The sequence below is a fragment of the Hyaena hyaena genome, unplaced genomic scaffold (genome assembly GCF_003009895.1).
Source record: "Hyaena hyaena isolate Hyena2069 unplaced genomic scaffold, ASM300989v1 scaffold_13, whole genome shotgun sequence".
Lineage (NCBI taxonomy): Eukaryota > Metazoa > Chordata > Mammalia > Carnivora > Hyaenidae > Hyaena > Hyaena hyaena.
In genome coordinates this window covers 5,038,656-5,064,837 of record NW_024080645.1, presented here as the reverse complement: position 1 = coordinate 5,064,837, position 26,182 = coordinate 5,038,656, and the positions used below count along the sequence as shown (strand labels likewise).

The window sequence follows — 26,182 nt, the reverse complement described above, 5'->3', positions numbered from 1 at the left end:
CGTAGGATCGCCAGCACTTTCTTCTGTTTTGCTTTGTTTTAGAATAGCCGTCCTCGCGGGGATGATGGGGGTGCCCCATTGTGATTCTGATCTGCGTCTCCCTGAGGATGGGTCATGTCAAGCCTCTTTTCAGGTGTCTGTTGGCCGTGTGCATGTCGTCTTTGGAAAACCATCTATTCGAGTCATTTGCCCATTTTGGTTTTCATCTGGTCTTGGCAGTGGAAGCACGGCTATGCCACCAAAAGCAGAGTCTACAAAAGCATAAAGACACACAAGTGGGTCGACATCAAACTGAAGGCCTCTGCACAGCAACAGAGGCAGGCCACCCCCAGAACGAGAAGGCAGCATGAGAGACGTTTGCAAACCACATGCCTGAGAAGAGACTGACATCCAGACTATATAAGGAGACTGTACAATTCCAAATACAAAAAAAAAAACACCAAAAACAAAAAACCCCAAAATACACAATAACTCAATGGGAAAATAGGCAAAGAATTTAAAAAACATTTCTGCTGGGACACCTGGGTGGCTCAGGTCATGATCTCAGGATTCGTGGGTTCGAGCCCCGCGTCGGGGTCTGTGCTGCCAGCTCAGAGCCTGGAGCTGCTTCAGAGTCTGTGACTCCCTCTCTCTCTGCCACTCCCCTGCTCACACTGCCTCTCTCTCTCTCTCAGAAATAAATAAAACATTAAAAAAAGAAAAAAAGGATTCAGAGCTCCCAGCCTCCGTGGGGTTCTGCCCCAGCCCTTGGCCACACGGGAGAGCTGGCCTTGGCCGTGATCTGTTTCTCTCACCCCTCTTCCCCGCGCACCAGGCTCCTGCACCACTAGGGTCTCAAGCACATGTGTGTAGACACCCAGCTCCGTCCACACTCTGTCCCTGCCAGCAGCCGCTCCCTTTGACACACCTCGGGCACACTGCTGGTGGAAGACGGAAGGGGCTGTCGGGGGAGAGGCGCCCAGGCCCTGAGAAGGGCCTTCTGGGCAGGGAGGCCCCACCGTGACTCCGTGCCGTGGGGAGCGGCAGCCCGAGGTCAGGCAGGCAGCCAGAGTGGGACCTTACCTTGTCCAACGCCTAAAACAGTAACAACAACAAAAATACATATAATAAAACAACTTAAAATATACACATATAACTATTTGAGTTAGAAAATAGTAATTGAAAATAGTACTTTATTCTCTCCATTTTACATTTGGGGAAAAAATAACAAGGGAGCCTCTGTGCCCGGGACAGGATGGCTGTAAGGCCGCCTTCCATCGCCCACCCCTCCTCGCTCGCTGCCTCCCCTCCCTTTCTCCCCCTGCCTGCCCGCCGTCCTCTCTTCCTTCCCTCCTTTCCTTCCTGCATCACACAAACATTCAGAGAGCGCACCCCGTGTGCCCGGGCCCAAGGGTTCACGGGTGGTCGGGGCAGACGCGCCCAGGCAGCTGCAGCGTAACGAGGAGACTAGCGTCGATCCGCACAAACACACGTCTAGTTTCAAACTGGGACAAGTACACTGACCGATAAACGTGTGTTGATTTGCGTGTTGCCTTTGATTTAAGGCTTCCTGCTGAGCCAGGGAGGAAGGTAAATCTGGTTTTCTCTTAAAGCCAGGGGCCTTAGCATGTTCTCACAGACCTTCAGAATGGACGCGCTGCATACGGCTAGCCAGAATCGGACGCGCTTCCTACAGGCATATAAGCTCATTAAATCAATTCTGCTACTTTATGGAGGTAGTAACACGTTACCAGAACTTTCTGAGGCACATGTTCTGGCAGCGTCACAGAGCCAACTGTCCAATTAGAGAAGGGGGGGCGGTGACTAGAGCCTGTGCCGGATTCTTAGGGAAGTGCAGGAGGCTGGCTGGACAAGGGGCCCCCAAGGCCCTGATGTGCCCTCCTGAAGTCCCAGCACCAGAAAATGGGAGAGGCGGGATGCCTGGTGTCTCGTTACCGTTCTTCTGCGTCCCCTACTCTAGATGATTCCTAGTGAGTGGGCCCTCGTGGGGCGGGTGGGGCGGGGGGGGCGGCAAGCAGTCACTTTAAAACTAGATACAAACTCGGTCAGTGGACAGCAGGAGGGGGAGCGGCTCTGGCTCCTTCCTTCTGTGCAACTTAATCTCCTCCACGTGGACTGAGGCGCAGAAGACCTAGACATGGGCTGTCTCTCAAGGGCTCTGTACTAGGGGGCAGAATGCTCGGGGGAAAATCCACTTGTGGCGTGAGCATCAGCAATGTGGATTTCTGATTGCCTGTTGATCTGGTGGCATTTCACTGGTTTTCAGGTCTCCGGTGAGGAATAAATAAATCCCCGTGGCATTTCCCTTGGGAAAGGACTACTCTACTCTCCCTTTACCGTACTTAAGGGTCAGTTAGACAAATATTCCCCAAGATATAAAAGCGACATATCTTCCTCTTCCCTTGCCCCAGACTAAACGTTCAGCTTTAAAAATTTCTTATCTCTGGGGTACCTGGGGGGCTCAGTCAGTTAAGCATCCAACTTTGGCTCGGGTCATGATCTCCCGGTTTGTGGGTTCGAGCCCCGCGTCGGGCTCTGTGCTGACAGCTCAGAGCCTGGAGCTGCTTCGGATGCTGTGTCTCTCTCTCTCTCTGCCCCTCACCTGTTCACTCTCTCTCAATAAATACACAAACAAAAATTTTTAACTTCTCCTGCAGAGGGAATCTTATTTCTAACACTGGTTCTACACACACACACACCTCCCCGCACTTTCCTTTCTCAGGTGCAGGTGCGCTGGGCTGAGGAGCACCCACGGGAACTGGCTCACGCTGGCATGGGGTTCCTGCCCCTCGCTAGCGCCTCTCCTGCTGCCTCGTGTCCTCTCGGGGGGCCCTAGGGATCAGCCTGGACACTGAGAATGAGTGGACCCCCCCACTGACTCCCAAGGAAGGTCAAGTCCTGCTCCCTCGTCTCCGTCTGGCACCGGGACTCCCACCTGGGATGACTTTCCTCTAAGTTGCCTACAAACTACAAGACAAATAGAGGTTTTGGGTGTTTTGTTTTGTTTGTTTTTACCAGAATCAGAGGTCGGGAGAGAATGAGGACAGGGCTGAGGAAGGGAGACGTCTCTTCCATGAGGCTGAGCAGAGAATGAGGACTGAGGGCGTGACCGGCTTGGTCAAGGCCAAGGCCGAGCGGGACGCAAACCCAGCTACCCGTGGAGCTTCGGCCGTGTTCCAGGACGGCACCCACCACGTCCCCGGGACCGCGGGCACCCCTCCTCCTCCCTCCCCTCCTATCACGTCATCACCTAGGGCCACCGTCATGAGGCAGCACCAAGCCGGCGGCTCCCCTGCCGCACCAGACCCGTACAGCCTCCCGCACTGCCTCCATCTACTCGTTTCTAGAACGAGGGTGGTGAAAGCCGTTGCTCTGAACGCGCGGATGCAGTGCCCCGCACAGTGGAGGGCGCCGCACACGCCAGCTGCCCCCTCGGCCCCTGCTGTCTTCCATCCGCACGGCTCTCTGCATCTCTGGCCCGAACGCCCTCTTTAAAAATTATTTTCTGTGCATGATCCTTATCCTCTGAAGCCGCACGCACAAGCCACCTCTCCAGGGAAGCGTCCCGTGCCGACCCCTTCACGGCTTCCAGCTGAGAGTCAGGGTCCCCGTGCCTTCAGCCCAGTGTCCGTGCTCTTCGTGGCTCTTTCTCCCCCTGCGCCCCACCCCTGCATGTTTACCTGGGGACGCCCTGCGGCACCTTTTCTGTTCTCTCAGACACGACTCCCCACCCCGTGTCCATCCCCACCCATGGAGAATGGGGTGACAGCCGTCCGTGCAGGGTGCACGCGGCGTCAGCCGAGGAGATGACTCGAGTGCCACGCGCGGACAGGTGACAGTTGCCCGCACCGAGGCTGCCTCTGCGGAGCAGGTGCTCAGAGCGCGTCTGCAGGGCGCCCGCCACAGGAGCGGGCACAGGGCAGGGACACTGCGGGCGCACACAGGCGCGGTGGTGGACGCAGTCGGCACACGTGGGGGCCCAGCCGGCTGTGACCGTCCCCACTCCCAGCGGGCGAGTCCGCAGCCACGCGGAGGCCACTGTGCACACGGCCCCGCGCTGGGACGGGGGCTGCACGGCTGCAGGGCCCCACTGTTGCTGAGGGTCTGCGCCTGCGGCCGGGGCCCCGGCACACACGCTGTTCCTGCGTCCGCCCTGCACGTGCCGGGGGCCTTCTGCAGCCACGGGCGTCCCTGTGCTGCCCGGGTCACACCTCCCCCGGAACTGAGCCCGCCGAGCCCAGAACGGACTCCAGACACGCAACCCGGGAGGGGAAACCGGCCACATTAAGTCACGCCGTGGGGTCCCCGTGCCAGCGCCGGGCGTTCACCCTGCCCGGCCCTGCTCTCCACATTTCAGACAGAAACATGCGGGTCACCCTCTTCCCTGGGGTGTCCCTTTTTTCCAAGCAATTTTTTTTTTAACTTTTCAGAATTTCAGACTTCTAGGAAAGTGCGAACGCAAGAACAGTACAAGGAACGCGTGTATCTTCTTTACCCAGACTCGTCTACGGTAACATTTACCCACTTTGCCGTATCGCTGTCTCCCGCCCCGTGTATGCGTATGCACGTCGCACACAGTTTCTGAGACCCTCGCGTCTGCGGGCTCGCCGTGGCCCTCCCGTCCTGACACGTCGTCGCCCACCTGCTAAGAACAGGGTCCTGTCCCACAGACCCCACTGCGGTGACCCCGGCAGTGCGCCCTGTGTCCACGACGCCCTCATCGCATCAGCTGTCCTGCTCTGGTGGTGTCGGGCAGGCTCAGCGCCGGTTGTTTTTTTTTTTAAACATTTATTTTTTTAGAGGCAGGGAGAGACAGAGCACAAGCAGGGGAGGGGCAGAGAGAGAGGGAGACACTGAATCCGAAGCAGGTACCAGGCTCTGAGCTGTCAGCACAGAGCCTGACGCGGGGCTCAAACCCACGAACTGCAAGATCATGACCTGAGCCCAAGCCAGATAGATGCTCAACTGACTGAGCCCAAGCACCTTATTTTTTTTTTTGAGAGAGAGAGAGAGAGAGAATTTCCCAAGCAGGCTCCACACTGTCAGCCCAGAGCCCCACGCGGGCCTCAAACTCACAAACCGTGAGATCATGACCTGAGCTGAAGTCAGATGCTTAACGGACTGAGCCGCTCAGGTGGCCCTGCGCCTTTCAAGTTCAAAAAGAGGAAGGAATCCCAAAGAAGAAACGCTCAGAGAGCCAGAGGGCTGGGGCAGGAGGGGGTGAGGGCGGCCGAACGCAGGGGTGTGAGGGCACACGATTTGCAGGCATGATTCCCGCGAGCAAGCGCACACCAACAGTCACCCCCAGCGCCCGGCAGGTGTGGCCAGCAGGCGAGACCGGAACTCGGCAAGTGGACCGCCTCACACAGCCCTGCCCAGCCCTCCCCCTTCAGAGCTCAAAACAGCCGGACACTTTCCCGACTGCAAAATTAATAACGCTCGGCACGGACGATTCTGAAAATACTGTTTTTCAAGTCTCTTTCCACGCGTTCAATGAAGACTGTAATAGCTTTGTTACCTGGCCTGTCAAGTTAATTAAAAGGCTGATTAGTGGAGCATCAGGTCAGGGGACCCCACGCAGCACCCCCTTCTGCCTGCCCTCCTGTAACCTGTTAGCCCCTGGAGAAGCCCCCCTGCGCCGCCCCAGCCCCCTTCTCACCACGGGTGGGAAGCGAGCCGCTGTGGTGCGGGCTTCCCCAAGGGCGGCCCGTTCTGAGAGCAGTGGATTTCGCTGAATGTAAAACCCAAGCTTTAAAGTAAGACCCCATGTGGGGAGGGGGCGGTTCTTAACCAGAATCTGGCAGCAGGGACACCAGGAGCTTTTTCAGCTACTGACCACCCCTTCCCCTCTCCCATCCCACTTTTGGAGCAGGGGTGGGGAGTGCAGGGCCGATAGCTCCCAGGGGACACTGGTTAAGAACCTCTCCATCAGAGGGTCTTTGTTCCCTTCATGCCCCTGGGAAGGTGCCCAGAGGGAGCTACCTGTGCCAAAGCCCCAGGCTGGGGCCCCCATTAGAGCTCCACTCATGCCCTGCCCCACTCACCCCCGCCCCCACTCACCCCCCGGTCCCACTCACCCCCCAGCCCCCACTCACCCCCCGTCCCACTCACCCCCCAGCCCCCACTCACCCCCCAGCCCCCACTCACCCCCCGGTCCCACTCACCCCCCGGTCCCACTCACCCCCCGCCCCCACTCACGCCCTGCTCCCACTCACCCCCGGTCCCACTCACCCCCGCCCCCACTCACCCCCGCCCCCACTCACCCCTGCCTCACTCACCCCCTTGTGCCTTTAAAGAGCACAGCCCCTGGAGCTTTTAGAACAGTTTACTTCCAGACAGTACTTGCGGGCTCCTGGTCTCCCAGGGAACAGACTACTAAGTAAAGTGAACCACGGGTGCCTGAATGTGGCCTCAACGTGGCTCCGACAGCAATGACAGAAACCGGCATGAAGCAGACATGTGATGCCTCCAGGTGACCTGTCCTGTTAACATTGCCTTTTTAGGAAAAAAAAATGTTTCTGTTTTTTTCTGGTTTAAAAACTAGAGACTCTCGGTTTCAGCTCAGGTCAGGATCTCAGGGTTCGTGGGAGTGACCCCTGTGTGGGGCTTTGCGCTGACAGGGCAGAGCCTGCTTGGGATTCTCACTATCCCCCACCCCCCAAATAAATTAATTAATTAAAAAAAAAACTTAAATCTTTTCTTCTACAAACAGTAAGGTTGTGTTTCGCTTCACAAAGGGCCTCTAAGAGGGCTTCCCAGCAGAGGGTAGGTCCCCCCAGGGGGCTGGAAATCTGATTTCAGTTTATAGCTGTGGGTCTCCCAGAAACCTCGGAGCGCGCAGACTGCACAGGCGAGGGGCAGCCGCCACAGAGGTGGCCTGAGCGTCCCCAAACCCGCACCTGGGTAGCGGTGCTCTTGACGAGCAATGGTGCTGGCTGGTGGCTCTGCCCGGTGCACCCTCCCCACCCCCCGCCCCTCGTCCCCGACCTTGAACACGGCCAGGCCTTGCGGCAGCGCACACAGCTCCCGGCCCCTTCCTCCTGAGGGCTGTGGAAAATGATGAAAACCAACACGTTCTTGAGAAACACCTGACTGTGCGCTCGAAGTGGAGCTGGAAGGAAAGGCGCAACTCCTTCCCTGCCTCTGCGTGTTGGTGGTGTTTGCGGAGACGCGTGGTTGTGGAACAGCACGCTACTCAATCCAGCCTTAAAACACGCCCACACCCCCCACCCCACAGGGAAACGTGTCGGAAGGGCCCGGAGTCTCTGGCAAGCGCAGGAAGTGCAGCCCTGACCGCGGGGGGCTGGGCCGCTGGGTGGCGAGAGGAAAGAGCGGCAGCTTACTCTCTTCGTCTCCGTGGGGCTGCTGGCCCCCAACAGTCTCTGCGGCTCTGCCGCTTTCCCTCTCGGGCCACCTTCCTGTGCTTACGTCCTGTGGTTCCTCAGTCCAAATGCCGACGAGGCTCCACGCGGCGAGCGCTGCTGGACGGGGCTGGTTCCGCCAGCCGGGCGTCATCGACGGCTCCCCTTCCAGCTTCAGAGTCCCCTGCGCCTCTTGGAAGCACCCCTACAGCCCGTACTGCCCGCAGGGCCCTGCCCAGGCTGCCGCATTCCACTCCACCGCCTGCCTGGGCAGCGGGTCCCTGTGACCCGGGCTCAGGGGGCGAGCACGTGTCGCACACGCGGCCAAGGCGAGGCTCAGCAGGCCTTTCGCCGCACCCGTCACCCGTCGGGAGAGGAGATTTCCCCTTCCGCGGGCGCGGCCCACGGCCGTCGGCGTGCCCCCCGATGAAGCGAGCGCAGATGAAAAGCAGAGCCGAGGAACAGAAACAAATGACGGACGCTGCGGTTTGAGCAGCTCAGTCTGAACACATCGGAAGCAAGTGGACCCCGAAAGCCTTTCTGCTGCTTAGGCCAGTTTGGGCCAGATTTCTGTCCCTTTTGCATCCAGAGACATGGCACCTAAAACCCCAGTGGAAAGAAGCCACTTTCATCGTCCTTTGTCAGCTTCCGCCTCATCAGCCAACGCTCGCACAGCGGAAGGGCTGGAAAGCCAGGAGAGAGCGTGGAGCCCACATGGGAGCTCCAGGCCTTGGGGTGGACGGAGCCTGGAGCGAGCGTGCAAGCGGGGGTCCACGCATCACGCGTCCAAATGTTTACAAGTGACCAACTGAGCTAATAAGCTATTAAAGATGGCGTACCCCATCCTTCCACCTCGACACACGCCATCTTCATTTCTGACCTAGAAGGCCAGATCCGAGTGCAGAATCCTCCAAGCAGGTGAGGGGGCACGCTCAGCAGGCTGGCCAGGGCCTACAGATGACCACGGCGCCTTCCCTGTTGCCATGTGGGGGGGGGTTGCGGGCCAGTCCAGCCAGTCCGCCCCACCCTTACAGGACCAGTGGGGTCTCAGGGGCTCCACCAGTCACTGCATGCCCGTAAGCCTCCCTTCCAGAATCCTCAGTGGGAAGGGCCAGGGTGAGGAAATGGTTGGAAGGCTTAGATCACTTGAGGCCAGTGCCCCCCCCAAGTCCCACCTCTGCTACATCCTGGAATCTGACCCCTCAGGCATGCCTCCTGGGGGGCCCGGGAGGCGTGACCCCAAGGTTCTCCCAGACCAGCAACCTCTCTTCTTCTTCTTTTTTTTTTTTTAAATATTTTTATTTATTTCTAGGAGAGAGAGAGAGAGACAGCGTGAGCAGGGGAGGGTCAGAGAGAGAGGGAGTCACAGACTGAAACAGGCTCCAGGCTCTGAGCTGGCAGTCAGCACAGAGCCCGACGCGGGGCTCGAACCCACAAACCGCGAGATCATGACCTAAGCGAAAGTCGGACGCTTAACCGACTAAGCCACCCAGGCGCCCCCAGCAACTCTCTTAACAGCACCCTAGCAGCCTCTTTAATTTGGGAAGTTGTCAAGGACAAAATTAACACCAGAGACGACCTATATACAAAGACGATCCAAGCAAGGAAACGAGCATGAGCGCCTCTTCCGAGTTCTGGGGCCCCGGGCCCACCATGCTTGCCCTGGAATATGCAACCCGGAGGCGGCACAGGGCAGACGGGGCTCCGGGGGGGACTCACGGACGCCCCCTCCCACCTGTGAGAAGCAGGACTGACAGACACGTGGGACTCACAGACGCCTCCCACCTGTGGAGGGGGGACTCAGGGATCCCGCCCCCCACCTGCATGGAGCAGGACTCAGGGAGGCGCGGGACTTGCGGACGCCCCCTCACCTGCGCGGGTGGGGCGCGATGGTCTGAAGTGCTTCCTGGGCCCCGGGTGGCCAGCAGCAGGGGCCTGCCTGGGTGTCCCAGCTGCCGCGAGCAGAGTGCACAATCGGCGACGCAAGGAGCCGCTCCTGCCTGCCCACCCCCGAAGTCCCTGCCTCTCCCCAGCCACAGGAAAGAGACGACCGGGGAAGAAAATCCAGGAAGCCTTCCTGTAGGCAGCCATTGTCACGCCCGCAGACCGCCTCCCGGGCCTCCCCTGGTGACGCAGATGTTCCCACAGCTGTTTTACGCGTGCACGCACACCCCGCGCTGCTGTGCGGACACTCACCGGTGGCACTGGAGCGGACGAGTTCTCTGAACAGCTTCACCTTCGTCTTAAACACGCTCCTTTCGGGCATTGGGTTTTTTGCTGTTGTTGTCGTCGTCGTTTTTTCCCAATGTCAGATACAGCGCGGGGCCCAGAGCCCTTACGCTCTGCTGAGCTTCCCCCTCAATTTTCTTCGGAGACATTCTAAGGAGATGATCAAAGCAATACCGCACTCAGATCAGGCAGAGCGTCCCTCCGTCCCCCTTCTGGGCGCATCCCTCCCCCTGTGAGGACGAGTCCCGAAGGGAACTCGCCCCCTTCAAGTCCACAGCCCCTCCTCCGGGGACCTGGGACGCCCTCCAGAAGCCCCTGCCCCAGCGACCGCCAGCTCGTGTCGTCATGCCTTCCGGATCTCTCTTCCTGAGGTCCAATCTCACCAGCAGTGGGCACAGACGTGGGCGTGAGGGGTGGCCGAGGGGCACCGGGTCAGTGGACAGAGTCTGCACGTGTGAGCCGGGCTGTCCACACACAGCCGTGCAAGGTCACTCCTGATGCCAGGTGACCCAGGGGCTGGGGAGAGAATAGGTCTGGGGGCCAGAGTCTGAGAACTTTACCCCCGAGCCTGGCCTTCTAAGTGCTGTGCAAGCCCATCGGTCAGGAGAGAGAACAAGACGCATTTTACCGAATGGTTCACCCACTTCTTACCCCAACTACTGAAGCACATGGGGGGGCGAGGCTCCAATCTCACCTGGGACCCTGGGCGTCCTCGGAGTCCTGGATCAGAGCTCGTGACCACGTTCACTGCCGCTGGCTCCGTCCGCACGGCCACACGCTCTTCCCAAAAGCCACACTGGGCTCCGGTCTGGGCGCGGGGCGGGCAGCAGGGCTTCCAGGCGTGGACTCAGTAGGCTGGGGCCCTGCCGCACTGTCGCCCCCGCCCTTCTCCGAGCACCCGCAAGAGTAGTAATAAAACCACCCTTTCCTGAGCCCTTACCGTACGCCGGGCACCACAGGAAACACTGCATTTTCTCATCTGCGCCTCCGGCAACCCTCTGAAGTAGGCTCAACGAGGGCCCTGATTCTGGACAGAACAGCTAGAGGAGTCAGTGCAGGAAACCTGGCTACCGGTTCTTTCTACCCCGTCCGGACCCTCCTTTCTGCCTCTTGCTCTGCTCTCAGCCCCACCCCAGCCCCTGCAACCTCTGTGGATGCACCCTGGACGTGCCGTGTGGATGGAACCGACTCCATGTGGACGGCCTCTGCGCCTGCCCTGGACACGGAACTGACACCGTGTGCGCCCTGCATCTGTTCTGGACACGCCGTGTGGACGGACTCGGTTCTGGACACGCTGTGTGGGCAGGGCTGCCGTGTGGACGGCCTCTGCGCCTGCCCTGGACACGGAACTGACACCGTGTGCGCCCTGCATCTGTTCTGAAGGTGCCAGGCGGCCCATGTCTCCCAGGCAGCAGCCTCTACGAACGGAAGGTTTCACACGGAACGACTCGTGGGCTCCTCGCGACAGCTGATCCCACGAATGCACCAGAGGGAGAGCCCCATCATGGGGGCGTCTCGCTGTGCTTTGACACTGTGGGGGTGGGGAAGAGCACACAGCAGGGGTGGGGGACACGCCGGGGGGCCTGCTGACCTGAGGACGGTGGCAGAGGGTGAGGAGCCGTTGCCTTCGCTGCAGAAACCACGTCAGCCGAGATGTCTCTGGGCAGAAGAATGAGGATTCAAGACTCGCCACGAGCTGAGATTTCGGGGAGGTGGTCTCACCAGTAAGGGTGGGGTGTGGCAGGAAAGGTGCTGATGGCTACCAGCTCAGTGCCCGGCAGCCTGCACGACGAGAACATTACAAACAAGACTGTAAACGCTCACTGACGAGCGGTGGCAGTGCTCTCCGGGCCTGAGCTCGTCAGCCGTGCCCACCCGACACCGAACCCCAGCGCCGCCCTCTGAGGGCCAGGGCGACACCATCAGGATGCGGGTGCTGGGCGTCCGGGTCTGGAGAAGGAATGTCAGGAGTCCCAACGGAGCTCGGCCAGTCTCTCAGGGTCCCTTCCAGGGGACAGAGCAGATAAACAATTTTCCTTGTACGGTTAACTGTTTGAAGGGTGCTGAGCAGAGAAGAGAGATGGGCTCACTCTTTTCTCAGTGCCCAGGGCGCCAGGCTGGGGGGCTGGGGGTGGGCGCTGCTTACTGAACACCAAGCTCAGGGGCGTGCAGCTTGTAAGTGGCAGAGCTGGGACTTAAAGCTGCACCTGCCCGACACCCGAGTCCCCTTTCTCCGGGAAGTCCCCCCTGACTATGCCAGGAGCCCCCTGACGTCTGACCCTTCCTGTCAGGTGACCTCTCCTCGCACTACCAGAACCCACACACCCACTCGGTTTCGACTTTCATTTGCCCCCCCACCCCCGACACGAGTGGACCCCTGCCAAGCCCCCACGCCACCTCTTGGCCCCCGCGTGTAGCCGGGCTGCCCGCTTCCACTCATGTTCCGGAGAATGACTGAGCGAATGAACAGCATCAGGCTCAGAGTGGGCTGGGGGTGCCCAGAAAACACCAGCGTGAACAAAGAAGCACCCAGAGGTCGTCATCTGGTGAGACATTGTGCTCTGAGCTCGGGGGCTGGTGCTGCACCCCGACTTCCAGGGGAAGCAGCTGAAGACTCCGACAATGGCGCAGGTGTGGTGGGCGCTGCGGGATCACAGGGGCCAGTGGGGTCCGCGGGCGCATCAAGGATGGTGTCTGGAGGAGCGCCAGGGGCACACTCCCCTGGGAGACGGAGGGTGCGGGACCCCGGGCGCGGAGCCTGTGCTCCTCAGACATGTCAACACTCCGGGGTGGCTTCTGGTGGTGACCGCAAAGGTCAAGTCAGCCAACGAGGGGCGTGGGCGAGGGAGAGGTGACAGGCGTTCGTTACACGGCTCGGGCTTGCTACTTGGTATGCTTGCTCATCGGAACATGGGTGCTCGGGGGAGGAAACTGACGGTGCCTGTGGATCGGGTGTGGACGGACACCCCTGATCCGGCGATTCTCCTCCGGGAGCATGTTCTACAGAAGTGCCCGTGTCCATCGCGATGCCCATCTTGTTAACTTCTCTTTTCGGTGGGACACTGGAGCCCCTGCTCATGCTTTCTGATAAGGGCGACGTGGCAAGTTATCAGCCATCCCTACAACAGACCCTGACAGAGCTGATGACAAAGGAGGGAATTAAATACACACGTATCCATGCGGGAGGCTAACCAGGAGAGGCTGTGGCTTCTCTGGTTGTGGGTTAGGATACACACAGGGTCATCTCCCCATGCCTGAGTGTGTGTCTGCCCAGGGAAAAGTCTGGAAGTATATGCCTGACTGCACATAAGGATTCACTCTACACCCGGAAAGGGAAGTGGGGGAGAAGCGGGAGATTTTCAACGTTTACTGCCCGAGCTTCTGGAGTGCTTAAAAAGTTTGCAACGTACATGCCAACCTCTCTAATTTAAAAGTCTTGGATGATGGGGGCGCCTGGGGGGCTCAGTTGGTTGAGCGTCCGATTTCGGCTCAGGTCATGATCTCACGGTTTGTGGGTTCGAGTCCCGCTGAGCTGTCAGCACAGAGCCTGGAGCTGCTTCGGATTCTGTGTCTCCCTCTTTCTGCCCCTCCCCTGCTCACGCTCTGTCTCCCTGTCTCTCTCTCAAAAATAAACAAACACGAACATTAAAAAAATTTTTTTGAATCAAACAATTATAAAAAAGACCTTGGCCTAATTAGATGGAGTAAAATCTAATTAAATATCTCCTCATTCCTTCTGCAAAGGGCCCCCAACCAAAGGGACAGATGTGCAGGCAGGAACCACGGCTGGTGAGGCCACGCGTCTGGCCCCTCCCGCTGCCGGCCTGCAGTGAGTGGTGAGTGGGGCAAAGTCCCAAGTCTTGGGCCCCAAGATCTACATCCTGAGAGATCTGATTGTCCTACTTGGGAACCGTGTCTGATCCCTCCCCTTCCCTCTCCCAGCCTGTGGCCATGCCAGTGACCGTGTTCTCGCACAGACGTGCACACACCCTTACAGGTACATGCCCCACGTGCTCTGGCCCTGTCTCTCTAGCCCGCATCATCCTCGGGGCCCAGCTTCCCACTTCTCACGCCGCACACGCACCCCTATCAGCATCGGCGCCGAGAACGCCAGCATTAGCGAACCGTGTCCCGGACACGGGCGCTGGCGCAATGCCAAGGCATGCGCTTCCTCCCACAAGCACGCGGGCCTCCTTAGCGGGGGCCCTGGCACTCCTCGGGCCCCGCCTGTGTCGGAGGGTGCTGTCTGCGGGGGTCTCCTCCCTGGAGCCCTCGGGGCTAAATCAGAGGGGTCAGTGGAAGCGCACTTGGGGACGTACCCGAGCTGGTCTTCGTGTCTCTGCTTCATTCACTCTTACCTCTCCTGTGTCGCACCTCCTGTCCGCATCATGGCCTCTTTCTAGAACCTTCTCTGCCCTAGAATTGCTTTTAGGGAATAGTTCAGCAGGACCCCAGAGAAAAGGCATCAGAACGGTCACTGACTTACATCACCCATCCCATTAGAACTTGGATCTAGTTGCAAAGTCAGGCCAGCTGATGGGGCTTGAGGCCTCACTGCGTATGCAAGTGTCCACGACGCTGGCCCCGCCTCCCGGGGCTGGGCTCTCCGACCCGTGGGCTGCAGCCCTCACAGTTCCCCCTTTTAGAGCCAGCTCTGTGACAAACTGGCGGGTTTGAAGGTGGCCAAAGGGGACGTGGCAGCTGCTGAGCAGCCCAAACGAAACGCGGTTCACCCACAGGGGCACCTCCCTCACCCACGTCCCAGGGCAAGCCTCTCGTCCACCTTGCTCAGAGCCCCTGTGCTCTAATGCTTAACGTGCGGTTCCCACACGGTCAGACGTGGGGTTTCTAAACTCACAGCAGGTCACAAGGAACAAACCACAAGTGGACAGCGGAACGGGCCAAGGGCAGTAGAAAGTGACGTGCGACAGGCTGGAAGGTCCTAATGGGAAAGATGGTGAACAAGGAGTCAGTGCGAAACCTGGGCCATCACACTGGAAGACAAATAGCCTTGCACCCCTCAAGGTCTTGAGGGCTCGTTACAAGACCACACTGTGGATCCATCCAGTCTCTTGCCAAGTCCCTACTCTATGCCAGGCTCTCTGAGGGCACATTAGTTAGCCACTGCTTTGGCCACTCGCAGCAGGGACCCAAAATAAAAGTGGTTGAACCAAGCTGTGGGGGGGGGGGGGTTTCTTCAACATAACAGATACCTGGAGGCAGGGAGTCCAAGACGAGGGTGGCTCTTGATGTCATCGGTAACCTTCTATTTTTCCGGTTCACCTCTCTTAGCCTGTGGCTTCTAGCCTCAAAGTCACCTCATGATCACAGTAAGGCTGCTGCAATCCCAGTCATCACATTTAAATTCCAGTCAGCAGAGAGGAGAAAAGGGCAGTAGGGGGGTGGGAAGGCATATTTCCCATCTGAACCAACCTCTTTGAAACAGCTTTCATGGAGGTTTTACCTGATTTTGCTCATATCTCACCATTTCAATGTGCAAGGAGAAAGGGTAATTTCCAGGACAGCCCCAAGAGCACAGCAGTTTGGGAGAAAGGAGGAGAATGAGAAAGTGGTGTTGGCAAGACTGCTCTCAGAGCCAGGCCCCACGGCTGATGCCGGGAGTCGGAGCTCAGGCTTTAGGGAGAATCATTTCCTTCCAAAATGGTTAAAATAATAATTATGTCCTGAGACACAGACTTTCATCTCGATGAACAGACTCCGTAATTTAGGGCAACACTTTCCCAGAAGATTCTAGACTGCAGAGAATTCTGCTGAGTTTGTCTGTTGGTTTGAATTCCATGAGAATTACATTTGTGTCCAGCAAGTCCGCTCGGGGCCTGCTCCCACCCACCAGCATTTACGTCCCTCACAGGTCTGAGGCAGGACACGGGAGAGGTCACCGCTAACCGTGAATGCCCACGGAGGGTCTCGGGCAGCAGGCGCGCAAGGCCTGGTCCCGTCGGTCCCGCCCGTCCCCCTCAGGCCTGTCCCAACAGAGCCCAGGCTGCGGTACCACAGCCACGGCTCTTGCCCGTGGCACCTCTGTGAAGGGAGGAGTCTGCCCCGAGCCGTGAGAAGCCCCGACCACACGCTGGGGCTGCACCTGCGGACGCGGGACGATGCACCTGTCTGTCTTATTCTGAGCGAATCGACGTTTCCTTCGCTCGAGTGGACGTGCTGAAGTCCGATGGTTTTCTGTCTCGGGGGCCCGGGGGCGTTTCAGCGGGGTGCTTGTCTGGGGGCCGGCTAGGGATGGGGGACCCCAAGTGGGCAAGGACAGGGGCAGCGCCGTGCAGAGTCCTCCCGGAGCCAGAACCGCGGGCACGCGAGCAGCCCCCCCCCCTCCGCCCGGCAGCCTCCCCTCTGCTGTTGGCGGCCCTGCCTGTGCTCGCGCTGCGGCATGACAGGGCCAGGGTGTGGGTGGCCTGGCGGGAGAGGAGCACCGCAGATGGCGTCGGGGAGCACGGGCAGGGTCCAGCCACAGGGCCGCACACGCGTGCAGGCGAGTCCGACCCCTCCGTCACCCACCCAGCACTGAGAGCATGCCGTCTGCCGGGCGCTGCCCAGGCACCAGGACCTGTCCATACGGTCCCTGGCCTCATGGAGGGAGAAGCAGAAAGTACCGGGGGGACGGAATCTCAAGAGGCCCCTAGTGGGGGTGACGGGCACAGACGTTTTCCTGGAAGAGCTTCTCAGCTCTGAGCCGCAGGGGAGGGACAGCGCTCCCTGGGGGGGAGGGGAAGGCGGCAGCCGGGGTGCTGGGGCTGCCCTGGAGGGGAGACGGTCCACAGACAAGGGAGGGCAGCCTGGACCCAGGGCAGGTGTCAGGCTGCTGGAGACGGACTCGGGCGGGGCAGGCGCTGCAGGGAGCTGGGGAGCCACGGAGGACAGCCTGCACCGGGGACGGGGTGACTCCACCCCAGCCTCGCGTCCTGCGGGGAGGAGTCTGACTGCGGAGGGGTCTGGCAGGTGAGAGCCGGAGCCTCCCTGGCATCAGCTCCGGGCGCGGGGGGCCTGGGGGTCTGGACGATGCCGCCTCTCGCGCGGTGCCCGCCCGCAGGCCTGCCCCGGGGGAGGTACCAGTGAGCTTCCCCTCGAGGGCAGACGTGCCTCCAGAGGGGACATTTTGCTGGAGGCCTGTCACCACTGGCAGCAGGGACGTGTCAGGTGCACACACGTGTGTCTTCAGGACAGCCTGACCGGCACGCGGCAGGCGCAGTTAGCTCCCCATGACCCGCAGGGAAAGGAGAGCCACATGTGGCAGCCACGGAACGGGGCTCCAGGTCTCTGGTTCCTGCTCCAGGACCCGTGGGGGGAGGGAGGCAGGCGAAGGCTCGGGTCCCAGCCCCACTGCTCACCCACCTCCCTGAGGCCTGTTCTGTGGCCTGTGGGCGGAGGAGCGCGATCTCACCCACTCACGGGGTCGTGGGGTGGGGGCGCCCGTGGGGTCACGGAAACCGCAGCGTCCTTGATCCCGTGCCCGGCGCACGGAGCCACTCGATTCCTGTGGGCACTTAGCAGGGCGACTCGAGGGCCCTGTCATGTGGTGAGTGTGAGCACAGGACGTGAGGCCTGGAAGTCGGGGAGCTGGTCCACGGAACGGGGACTTCCACAGAGTACTTTTCTTCCAAACCAGAGGGCATCCTCCCTCCAAAGCTGACTGCGAGCGAGGGTCTGGCCCACGGCTGGGACTGAGGAGCTCCGAAAGCCCAGACTCCTGGTGGGCTTGGTGGCACGTGGCCCACACTCCCGGGCCCCAGGACTCAGACCCCGTGGAGTCTGGCCCAGGAGTGGGGTGGCCACGGCACCGGCCACAGCCCTGGCCCCGGGCGGGGCGTGCACAGGGCGGGGGGCCGGCGTCTCTCAGGCTCGGCCTTCTGCAAGAGCCGGGGCGGGGCGAGTGGAACATCTGACTCAGCTCGGCCTCTCGACCTGTGTCCTCAGTCACATGCTTGTGGTCAGGACCACAGGCCCCCGTGACAATGATACTTAACCATGAGCAACACAGCAGACAGCCCCTCCATCCCATTTCTGGTGGGGTCCCGCAGGGTTTCTTGAAATCTCGTTCCTGTGGTTGTGATGGACCAGATGCTATTAGCTGTAAAGTTCAAATGCAGGCTTTTCTTTGAAAAAAAAACAAAAACAAAAACAAAAAGAAAACCCAAACTGCCACAATTCAAAGTGAACTTTGTTTCTATAAAAAGGGGAAAAAATTGTACTTTTTCAAAAAACCATAGCCCAAACAGGAACATTTAAACATGAGGCTGATATATAAATACACACGCCCTCTCACAAAAATAGAGCAGTTGAAGTTTGTGTTCTTTTCCCATTGTTTAATGTCACCGAAAACCCCCCCAAAGCCGTCCTGTGGTGACTAAACCCAGCTCGACACTGGTCACACCTCCCCCGGCCACAGCGGCCGATTTTCCGTGGTGGGGGGTGGGGGAGCTCAGGGCGGCGGTTGTGCGTCCACCCCCCGCCCTCCCTCCCCAGTGCATTTGTACTACCTGGCGGGGAGGGGCCAGGGGCCATGGCGGCGTGCCCACGGCAGGAGCGAGGTGCGGGGGTGCGCGTCTGCTCGGGGCTGGTCCAGGTGGGGCTGAGGAGGCGCCCCCCCAGCAGGCGAGGAAGTGGCTGTAGGGAAGGCTGGGGCCCCCGCCCTCCCCGTTGACTCCGCCTGTGCAGTCCCCGTGCAGTGACGAGGAGGAAACACACCTGCTCTGGGCCCCGGCGGCCGAGGCTTGTGTCGCTGTGAAAACAGAGCTGAGAACAGGGCGGAGAGGGCACCTCGCGCCACGGAGAAAATGATGAAACACACGGGCGCGCACAGACGGGGCTTGTCGAAGGGCCAGGGGACCGACTGCAAAGAGCCCCCACGGCCAGAGCGTGGACAGTCTGAGCAACACGATCGGGGAAGCAGTGTCAGACTACACGCCGGAGGAGACGTAAACACCCACGCGTCCACACTGCCATCAACAGATGACGGGAGAGGGGACAGAGGTCCCAACGGGGAGAATTCCAATTTCTTCACGTTGGTTCTCGGCCGTCCGGCAGGTGGGGAGGACTCTCGGCCGCGGACGCCGGGCTGTGCGCTCCTCCCTCAGATGCCAGGAGTGGGATGACGGGCAGGAAGGAGCCACCTCCCAGGACCGCAGCCTGACAGCTCTCCTCAGCCAGCTGACCCGGCCAGGGTCCGCAGCCAGTGACGCGGATGCGATCCGAAGACCGTGGAACCTGCCCGTGACCTTCCTCGCAAAGACCCAGAGTGCTGGTCTGATGGTGAGTAACGTACCCAGTAAATTCCCACAAAACAGCAGAATTGCCAAGTCACCAAAAACAAGGAAAGTCTGGGACACTGTCACCACCAGGAGGAGCCTAAGGAGATGTGGGGAGTAATGGGTGTCACGCGGTGTCCGGATGGGGCTCCGGAGCAGAGGAAGGATGTTAGGTGAATACTACCAAGTCCAAATAGACTGTGGATAAACCGTAATGTGCCAGAATTATTCCACTAGTTCTAAGAGATGCGCAGCGATGGTTAGGTGAGACGGCGATGATGGGGGAGGGTAGCAGGAGAGCATATGGGGGTCTCTGTTCTGTTCACTCGCTTTTTCTGTAAATATAGAACCGTTCTGTTAAAAAAAAAAATCCAGTCCATTAATTTAACAAGGAAGATGGAGGAGAAGGAGAAAAGAGAATTCTCAGGGCGCCTGGGGGGCTCAGTCAGTTGAGTGTCCGACTTCTGCCCAGGTCATGATCTCAGGGTTCGTGGGTTCGATCCCCATGTCGGGCTCTGTGCTGACAGCTGGGAGCCTGGAGCCTGCTTCGGATTCTGTGTCTCCCTCTCTCTCTGCCCCTCCCCTGCTTGCACTCTGTTCCTCAAGAATAATTAAACATTTAAAAACTTTAAAAAAAAGAGAGACTCCTTAGTGCCTCCATGAAGAGTTGACCCGAAGGAGGGTGTGGTCAGCACACAAGGTGGGAGGGACCCAGCTGGGGTGGGGGTCGAGGTATCCTTACGCCCAGGCTTGTGGGGAGGTGAGCAAACCCCCGAGGGGAGTCTGGGAAAGAAGCCCACGGCAGCGACTGAGTCAACAGGTTGCCAGTGCGCCTGCTATGCGTCACCCTGCGGGACGCAGAATTCCTGGTTTGTTAAACTTGACTCCATAAAGGGAGACAGTGTCTTTGCTACTTGTGACCACAACGGCCTTCTGAGGAAGAGGCACCCTGCCCTGTAAAGACCCTCCGTTCTCCAGGCCCTTCTACGGCCGCAGACACGCGGGAGCGGAGCTGGGAAGGGGGTGACAGAGAGACGGAGGCGGATCAGTGAAGAGGGGAGGCCGCGGGCTGCGTGGGCTGCAGGGGCAGGGAGAGCCCTCCGGGCAGGCTGGCCAGTGGGAGCGTCGCAGGGGAGGCTGTGAGCTGTCCGCGTGTGGTCCCCCGCAGGGACCCGGGGCGCCCACGGCTCGCCGCACAAGTTCTGTGGACAGGGGCACCGGGCTACGTGTGTGTCTGGGGATCACTTGGCTGGACACACGGGAGCACCCGCGGGGCGCGGAGCGGGAGACGGGGCTTCCCTGGATGCAGGAACGGAGGCCCCTCGGGTCCTGGGCGTCCTTCCTGGGAGGGGCTGCATGGAGCAGGGGCGTGAGCCTGCACGCCCTGGGGGTGGGGGGCCAGGGGCCCCGACAGGCTTGCAGAGGTGACCCAGTCCGTGTGACCAGCAAGGACTCGGGGCACCGAATGTAGGACGTGAGCCCAGGGCCCTCCTGGGGACCACAGGTGCCCGGAGCTTGCAGACACGAGCTCTCGAGGCGGGGGCTGCGCCCCCCAGGCCCTCAGCGCCCCCCAGCCCTCCCGCGGCGAAGACGCCAGCCCGAGCGGGCCGCCAGCACACAGCGCGACACCCTTCCCTCCACCTGGGTGCGCGTCTGCCCTGCTGACAGCCGTGTCTCCTGGGTGACAGCGGACACACCGCTCACTAGTTAGCACCCCAGAAAACCTCTGTTGGTCTCCTTTCTGGTGGATATTCGGAACCAGAAACCAGTGCGCAGCTGCGGAGTGGGTGCTGGCGGGCTGGGGAGGGGCCCGGAGGTGGGGCAGCCAAGGGCCACTCTGCAGTGTCCCCTTCGCCCGCACTCCCCGGCTGGCTCAGCGCAGCCGCCACAGGCCAGGCCTTCACGGGCAGGTGGCTGGGGGCGTGGGGGGGGGCAGGAGATGAGAGGCTGCGCACCCAGCGATGTCCCCACGGTGGGAGATTCATCAGGCGGTGGAGTGAAGCCCGGGGAGGGCTCTGGAGACAAGGGAGGCTGAAGCCCCCAGGCGGGAGGCAGGACAAGGCTGAGGATGGTCAGGGCCACCCGGGTGGGGAGGGAAGGAGGGGGGGCAGGGCTTAGGAGAGAGGGTCCCCAGGGGGCACCTGGGGTGCTCGGAGCCAAGCACGAATCCCGGTGTGGTCTCGCCAGCCCCCCAACCAGCCCTGTGGGCCAGTACCTGAGGGTCGCCCTTGACCCTCAGGCCCTTCCTCCTCCTCCTTTCCAGAACACTCCCCGACTCCCTCTCACAGGTGCGCGGGACGCCTGGCCAGCACCCGGGTCTGGGAGCTGCACGGCTGTCAGCAGCACGGCCACGTTCAGGCCCACTGAGGTCTCTCCTGAACCCAAATCCTGTCACCCTGTGTCTCACCCGGCCCTCAGGGAAACCAAACTCCCCGTCAGAGAGAACCTTACAATAACTCTTAAAGAAGTGCCCTCAACTTCCAGCTCCCAAGCAAGGAGGGGCCCTGGGCTTGCACCTTGTTGCTGCCGCTGACGGGCACTGGCAGCCGGTCCCCTGCTCCAGGCCGGTCCCAGCAAGGCCACTTGCAGCCCCCCGTTCCAGCCTGTCACCTGCACGCACAGCTCCCCTCCCAGCCCCGACCCAGAGGGTCTCCACCCACCTGCACCCCCAGCAGCCACATGCTGATAGTGAGTCCAGGCCAAACGAGGTCTGCTCGGTCACCGCCCAGCCCTCCCTCCCTCCTTCCCTCGGTGGGGGGGGACACGCCGGCACTGAGCGCACAGCCCACAGCACCCAGCCCCACCGTCCGTCCGAGCAGCAGGCTCATGCCCCCACGCCCCCCTGGGGTGCCGTGTGTCTTAGAATTTCCCCAACACTGCAGAGTGCAAGCACTGGGCACAGCCAGTGCCCTGAGGTTCCAAAGGAAAATGTCAAGACAGTCTCAGAAGCAAAAAAACTGTGTGTGTGGGGGGGGGGGGTGGTGATTTTAGATGGTTAGAAAACGTACAGAAGAGGTAAGAACATACGGATAGAATTCTGACCACTGAGTGTCCATCAGTCCCAGTGACGGGGGAGGGAAGGGTGCCGCGAAGCCGGCGGCCAGGCTGCCAGGAGCCCCCACACCCTTCCCTGCACGCTGCTCTGAGCCTGAAGCCTCGAGTCCCTCCTCCCCCAGGCCCCCAAAGTCCACATGGGTGAACAGTGGACACTGTGGGGCAGTGCTGGGAACAACCAGGGAAAAGTGTCCCTATTTCCCCAAATCCCAGGGGAAGGGAGCTGAAGGGAGCCCAGGAGCAGGGCGCCCCACCCGGCCGTCAACCTTCTCTCGCGGTGGCCAACCCGGCCCGGGGAGGGGCTGCAGGGACCCCGTGGGGCTACTGACCTTGGCTCAGAAAGGAAGCGGGGACCTAGCGCTGAGGGTGGCGGGCACATCTCAACCCCCGGAGCCTGGACTTGGTGTTGTGTGAACGGCGTGGGCAGCACACGTGCCATGCAGATCACCGACGCCCGTGAGCACAGCTCTACAGCCCGATGCCGGGGAAGGCGCTCTGGTGCATGGTGCGTCCCGTGTGATGCCCCCCCCCCCCCGCCCACATTCCTCACAACCACACACGGTGCTGCCCGGAGCCTGTCTATTTCCTTGGGACGGACTCCAAATGGAAATGCCAGACGGGCATGCGCAGAGCCCTAGATTTCAAAGTCTGCTCAGTTCCTTTCTGGAAATGGGGCATCCTCCACCCCACCAGCGACAGGGAATTCCTGCCTCCAGCAAGCTTCCAGGGTCTTGTCAAAGTCAAGGTGCACCTACCCTTTGGTGCTCTAACTCCTCCTCTCAGAAATTACCTGGCGGGAACACTCACACCTGTGTGTAGCTGTACGAACACAGACACACGACGGAATGCGGGAGTGACAAGCAGCAGGCGCTGCCCCTCGAGCTGCTGGCTCTGTGGCCCCCCCGCCCCCCAGCCTTGTCGGCCTGGGCCCGTCCCTGCCGAGGACAGCATCCGGCCTGGGGCCTGCCGTGCCTGGACCGTCAGGACCGTTGCTAGGATTACGAGAGTCCTGATGCTCTTCCGCCCCCTCCAGAGGGCAGGTTCCCCTGGAAGGCCGGGTCCCCCCGCCCGCATCGGCTTTCCTTGGACAAGCGCCCTCAGGGCTTTGACCCCCTTTCCCTGAGCTGGGCAGTCACACCTGATCCCTGGCAACCGGATCTTTCTTAAAAGCATTTTTTTTTTCTGGGAGAATGCTCAAGCAGGGGAGGGGCAGAGGGGCAGGGAGAGAATCCCAAGCAGGCTCAGCCCAGAGCTCCACATGGGGCTTGAACTCGCGACCCTGGGACAATGACCTGAGCTGAAATCAAGAGTTGGACACTCAACCAACTGAGCCCCCTCTGGCCTGCTCCCCCTCCCCCAGCCCTCCTTCCTCAGTCCCCGAGACCCACATCACTCGAGGGGGCATCCAGCCTTCGGGCAAACAAACCGCACCTGTGAACAGCCTCTGCACCCTTTCCTCCCCACCCACCACCCAGACTCTGCTGCCCCTCCATCTGGAGAGAGGCCTGGAAAATTCAGAGAATGTGAGGATCTGAGGGGGAAAAGAAGGGACGCCATGAACAGAAGTCCATCTCTAGGCGGCGGGGACCTGACCTTTCCGGAAATAATCTCTGTCCACTCAGCCCAGTCTCACGTTCATTTCCTTATTCTGTCTGATATTCCCACAACTAGGAACCCATGGAGATGGGTCACAGAAGTGCGACTTCCCACAGGGTAAGGTCCCCGAGACAGGAATCCCTAGTTCGTGGGCTTTCTCTACCACAAGCCCTCAGCTGCTGTCACGCGGCCTGGGGGGCGGGGAGGGCGCGTGTGCATGGGACAGGGCCAGGGCCACCGTGTATGTGTGTGTGTGGGGGGGAGGCCTGGGTGGTAATGGGGGGTTAATGTGAAGCCTCTGGAACACAGGGCAGGGGCCCCAGGAAGGAAGAACACAGAGAGGGGATGAGACCCCACTCTGCTTACATCTGTGCTTGACTTCCTGGGCCACACGCGACCCCAGGACAGAAAAGGACACTCTCCTCGTGTTCCTCTTCTCTCTTTCCTCTTAGCCCCCGGCCCCACATCTCTCCTTCCCCAGCTCTACTGAGATATAAGTGACATATAATGGCGTGTGAGTTTAAGGTATACGATACGATGATTCGATAATATATGCGTGTTATAAAATCTTCAGCACAAGGGTAATTAACACATCCCTCACCTCAAATGACCACCTTTCTGTTGTTGTGGCGAGAACATTTCAAATCTACTCTCTTGGCGACTTTCAAGGGCACTACATAGTGTTCATCACTGTCACCATGCTGTGAGTCAGTCCCCGGAACTTACTCATCTTACGCTGGAGTCGTGTACCCTTTGACCCACGTCTTATCTGCTGTCCCCCACCCCCACAAGCAATGACCGCTCCACGCTCTGCCTCTGTGAGTCCAGCTTCTCTAGCTTCCAGACACATTCGATCCTACGGGATTTGTCTTTCTGTGTTACTCCCCGAAGCACAATGCTCTCCAAGTCCATCCACGTGGACAAATGGCAGGATTTCCTCCTGGATGACACAACGATGATACATGATATATCTCACATCGCTCCATCCGTTCGTCCCTGAACGGACATTTAGGGCGCTTCCCTATCTGGTCTCCGTACCTTGGCTACTGTTAACAGTGCTGTAATATGGGGGTGCGGGTATTCCTTCAAGGTAGTGTTTTCATTTTCTTCAAATTAATACCCAGAAGTGTGACTGCTGGATCGTAAGGGTAGTTCTACCATTAATTTCCTGAGGCATCTCCATCCCGTTTTCCAGAGCGGCTGCACCAGTTTGCATTCCCACCCGAGCGCGAGAGGGGTCCCCTTTCTCCCCGTCCTCGCCAACACTGGCTCTCGCCAACACTCGCTGTCTCTTGCCGTTTGGATTCTAACCTTCCTAACGGGTGCAGGGTGACATCACACTGTGGCTCTGACTTGCACTTCTCTGACTAGTGTTGTCGAGCACCTTTTCATGCTTTTGTTGATCATCTGTGTGTCTTCTTTGGGAAAATGTCTATTCAGATCCTTTGCCTATTTTTAAATCAGACTTTTATCTTTTCACTATGGCGTTATAGGGTTCCTCCTATATTCTGGAAATCAACCTCTTATGAGATCGTTTGCACACACTGTCTCCTGTCTGGTAGGCTGCCGTTTCATTTTATTGACAGTTTCCTTCGCTGTGTAGAAACTTTCTAGTCTGATGAAGTAACACTTGTTTTTGCTTCTGTTTCGTATGCTTTTGTGCCCTTTCCAAACCATCCTGGCCGAGGCCACTGTCAAGGAGCTTGCTTCTTAGGTCTTCGTCTAGGAGTTTGACACTTTCAAGTCTAACATTTAACCCCTTAATCCATTTCAGGTTGATCTGTGTGAGTGGTGTAGGCCACATGAACAGAATGAAAGACAAAGGTCACAAGATCATCCCAACTGAAGCAGAAACCACACATGGCAAAAGTAAACATCCTTTCGGGATAAAAACTCTCAACAAAGCGGGCAGAGAAGGAACGCAACTCAACATAAGAAAGGCCGTGTATGTAAGCCCAGAGCTCACCTCATACTCAGTGGTGACGGGCTGAAAGCCCCCCGCCGAAGACCAGGCACAGGACAAGGGTGGCATTCTCACCGCCCCCGTTCGCTGCTATACTGGGAGCCGTAGCCACGGCAATATGAGAAGGAGAAATAAAAGGCATCTAGATCAGAAGGGAAGGAGGAAAATCGTGTTTGCTGACGACGTGATCTTATGTGAGATCCTGGGGCGCCTGGGGTGGGGGGGCTCAGTCAGCTGAGCGTTGGACTCTTGATAGGATGCCCATTGGGTAGATGAGTTTCAGCTCAGGTCATGATCTCACGGTTTCATGGGTTCAGGCCCTGGGTTGGACTCTACACTGACAGTTCGGAGCCTGTGTGGGATTCTCTCTGTCTCTCTTGGTCTCTCTCTCTCTCTGCCTCTCCCCCATCTGCATTGTCTCTGTCTCTATCAATGTAAGTAAACTTTAAAAAAAAAAGCAAGAGATCTCTACATTGAACTCCGTAAGACACTGATGAAAGACGCTGATGAAGGCACAAATAAATGGAAAGATATCCGGTGTACACGGACTGGAAGAGTTAATATTAAAATGTCCATCCTACCCGATATCCATCCTTCCCGACGCCCCTCCTCCCCGACGCCCCTCCCCCCAAAGTCCATCCTTCCCGACGCCCCTCCTCCCCGACGCCCCTCCCCCCAAAGTCCATCCTTCCCGACGCCCCTCC

At 59.4% G+C, this 26,182-nt stretch overlaps 2 long non-coding RNA genes across 2 annotated transcripts in view; both read right to left on the bottom strand.

Annotated features, from left to right (window-relative positions):
* Nucleotides 1-172: 172 nt before the first annotated feature.
* On the bottom strand, nucleotides 173-11,812 carry LOC120249189. Its single transcript, XR_005532799.1, has 4 exons — nucleotides 10,285-11,812; nucleotides 9,974-10,106; nucleotides 9,558-9,740; nucleotides 173-251 (listed from the first exon to the last, which is right to left on the bottom strand). It is a non-coding gene; the product is annotated as an uncharacterized LOC120249189 (long non-coding RNA).
* Nucleotides 11,813-18,740: 6,928 nt separating this feature from the next.
* LOC120248681 overlaps nucleotides 18,741-26,182 on the bottom strand; it is a 14,201-nt gene continuing 6,759 nt past the window's right edge. The window contains exon 3 of the long non-coding RNA XR_005532655.1: nucleotides 18,741-19,219. This is a non-coding gene — a long non-coding RNA (uncharacterized LOC120248681). The remainder of the gene's footprint in view (nucleotides 19,220-26,182) is intronic.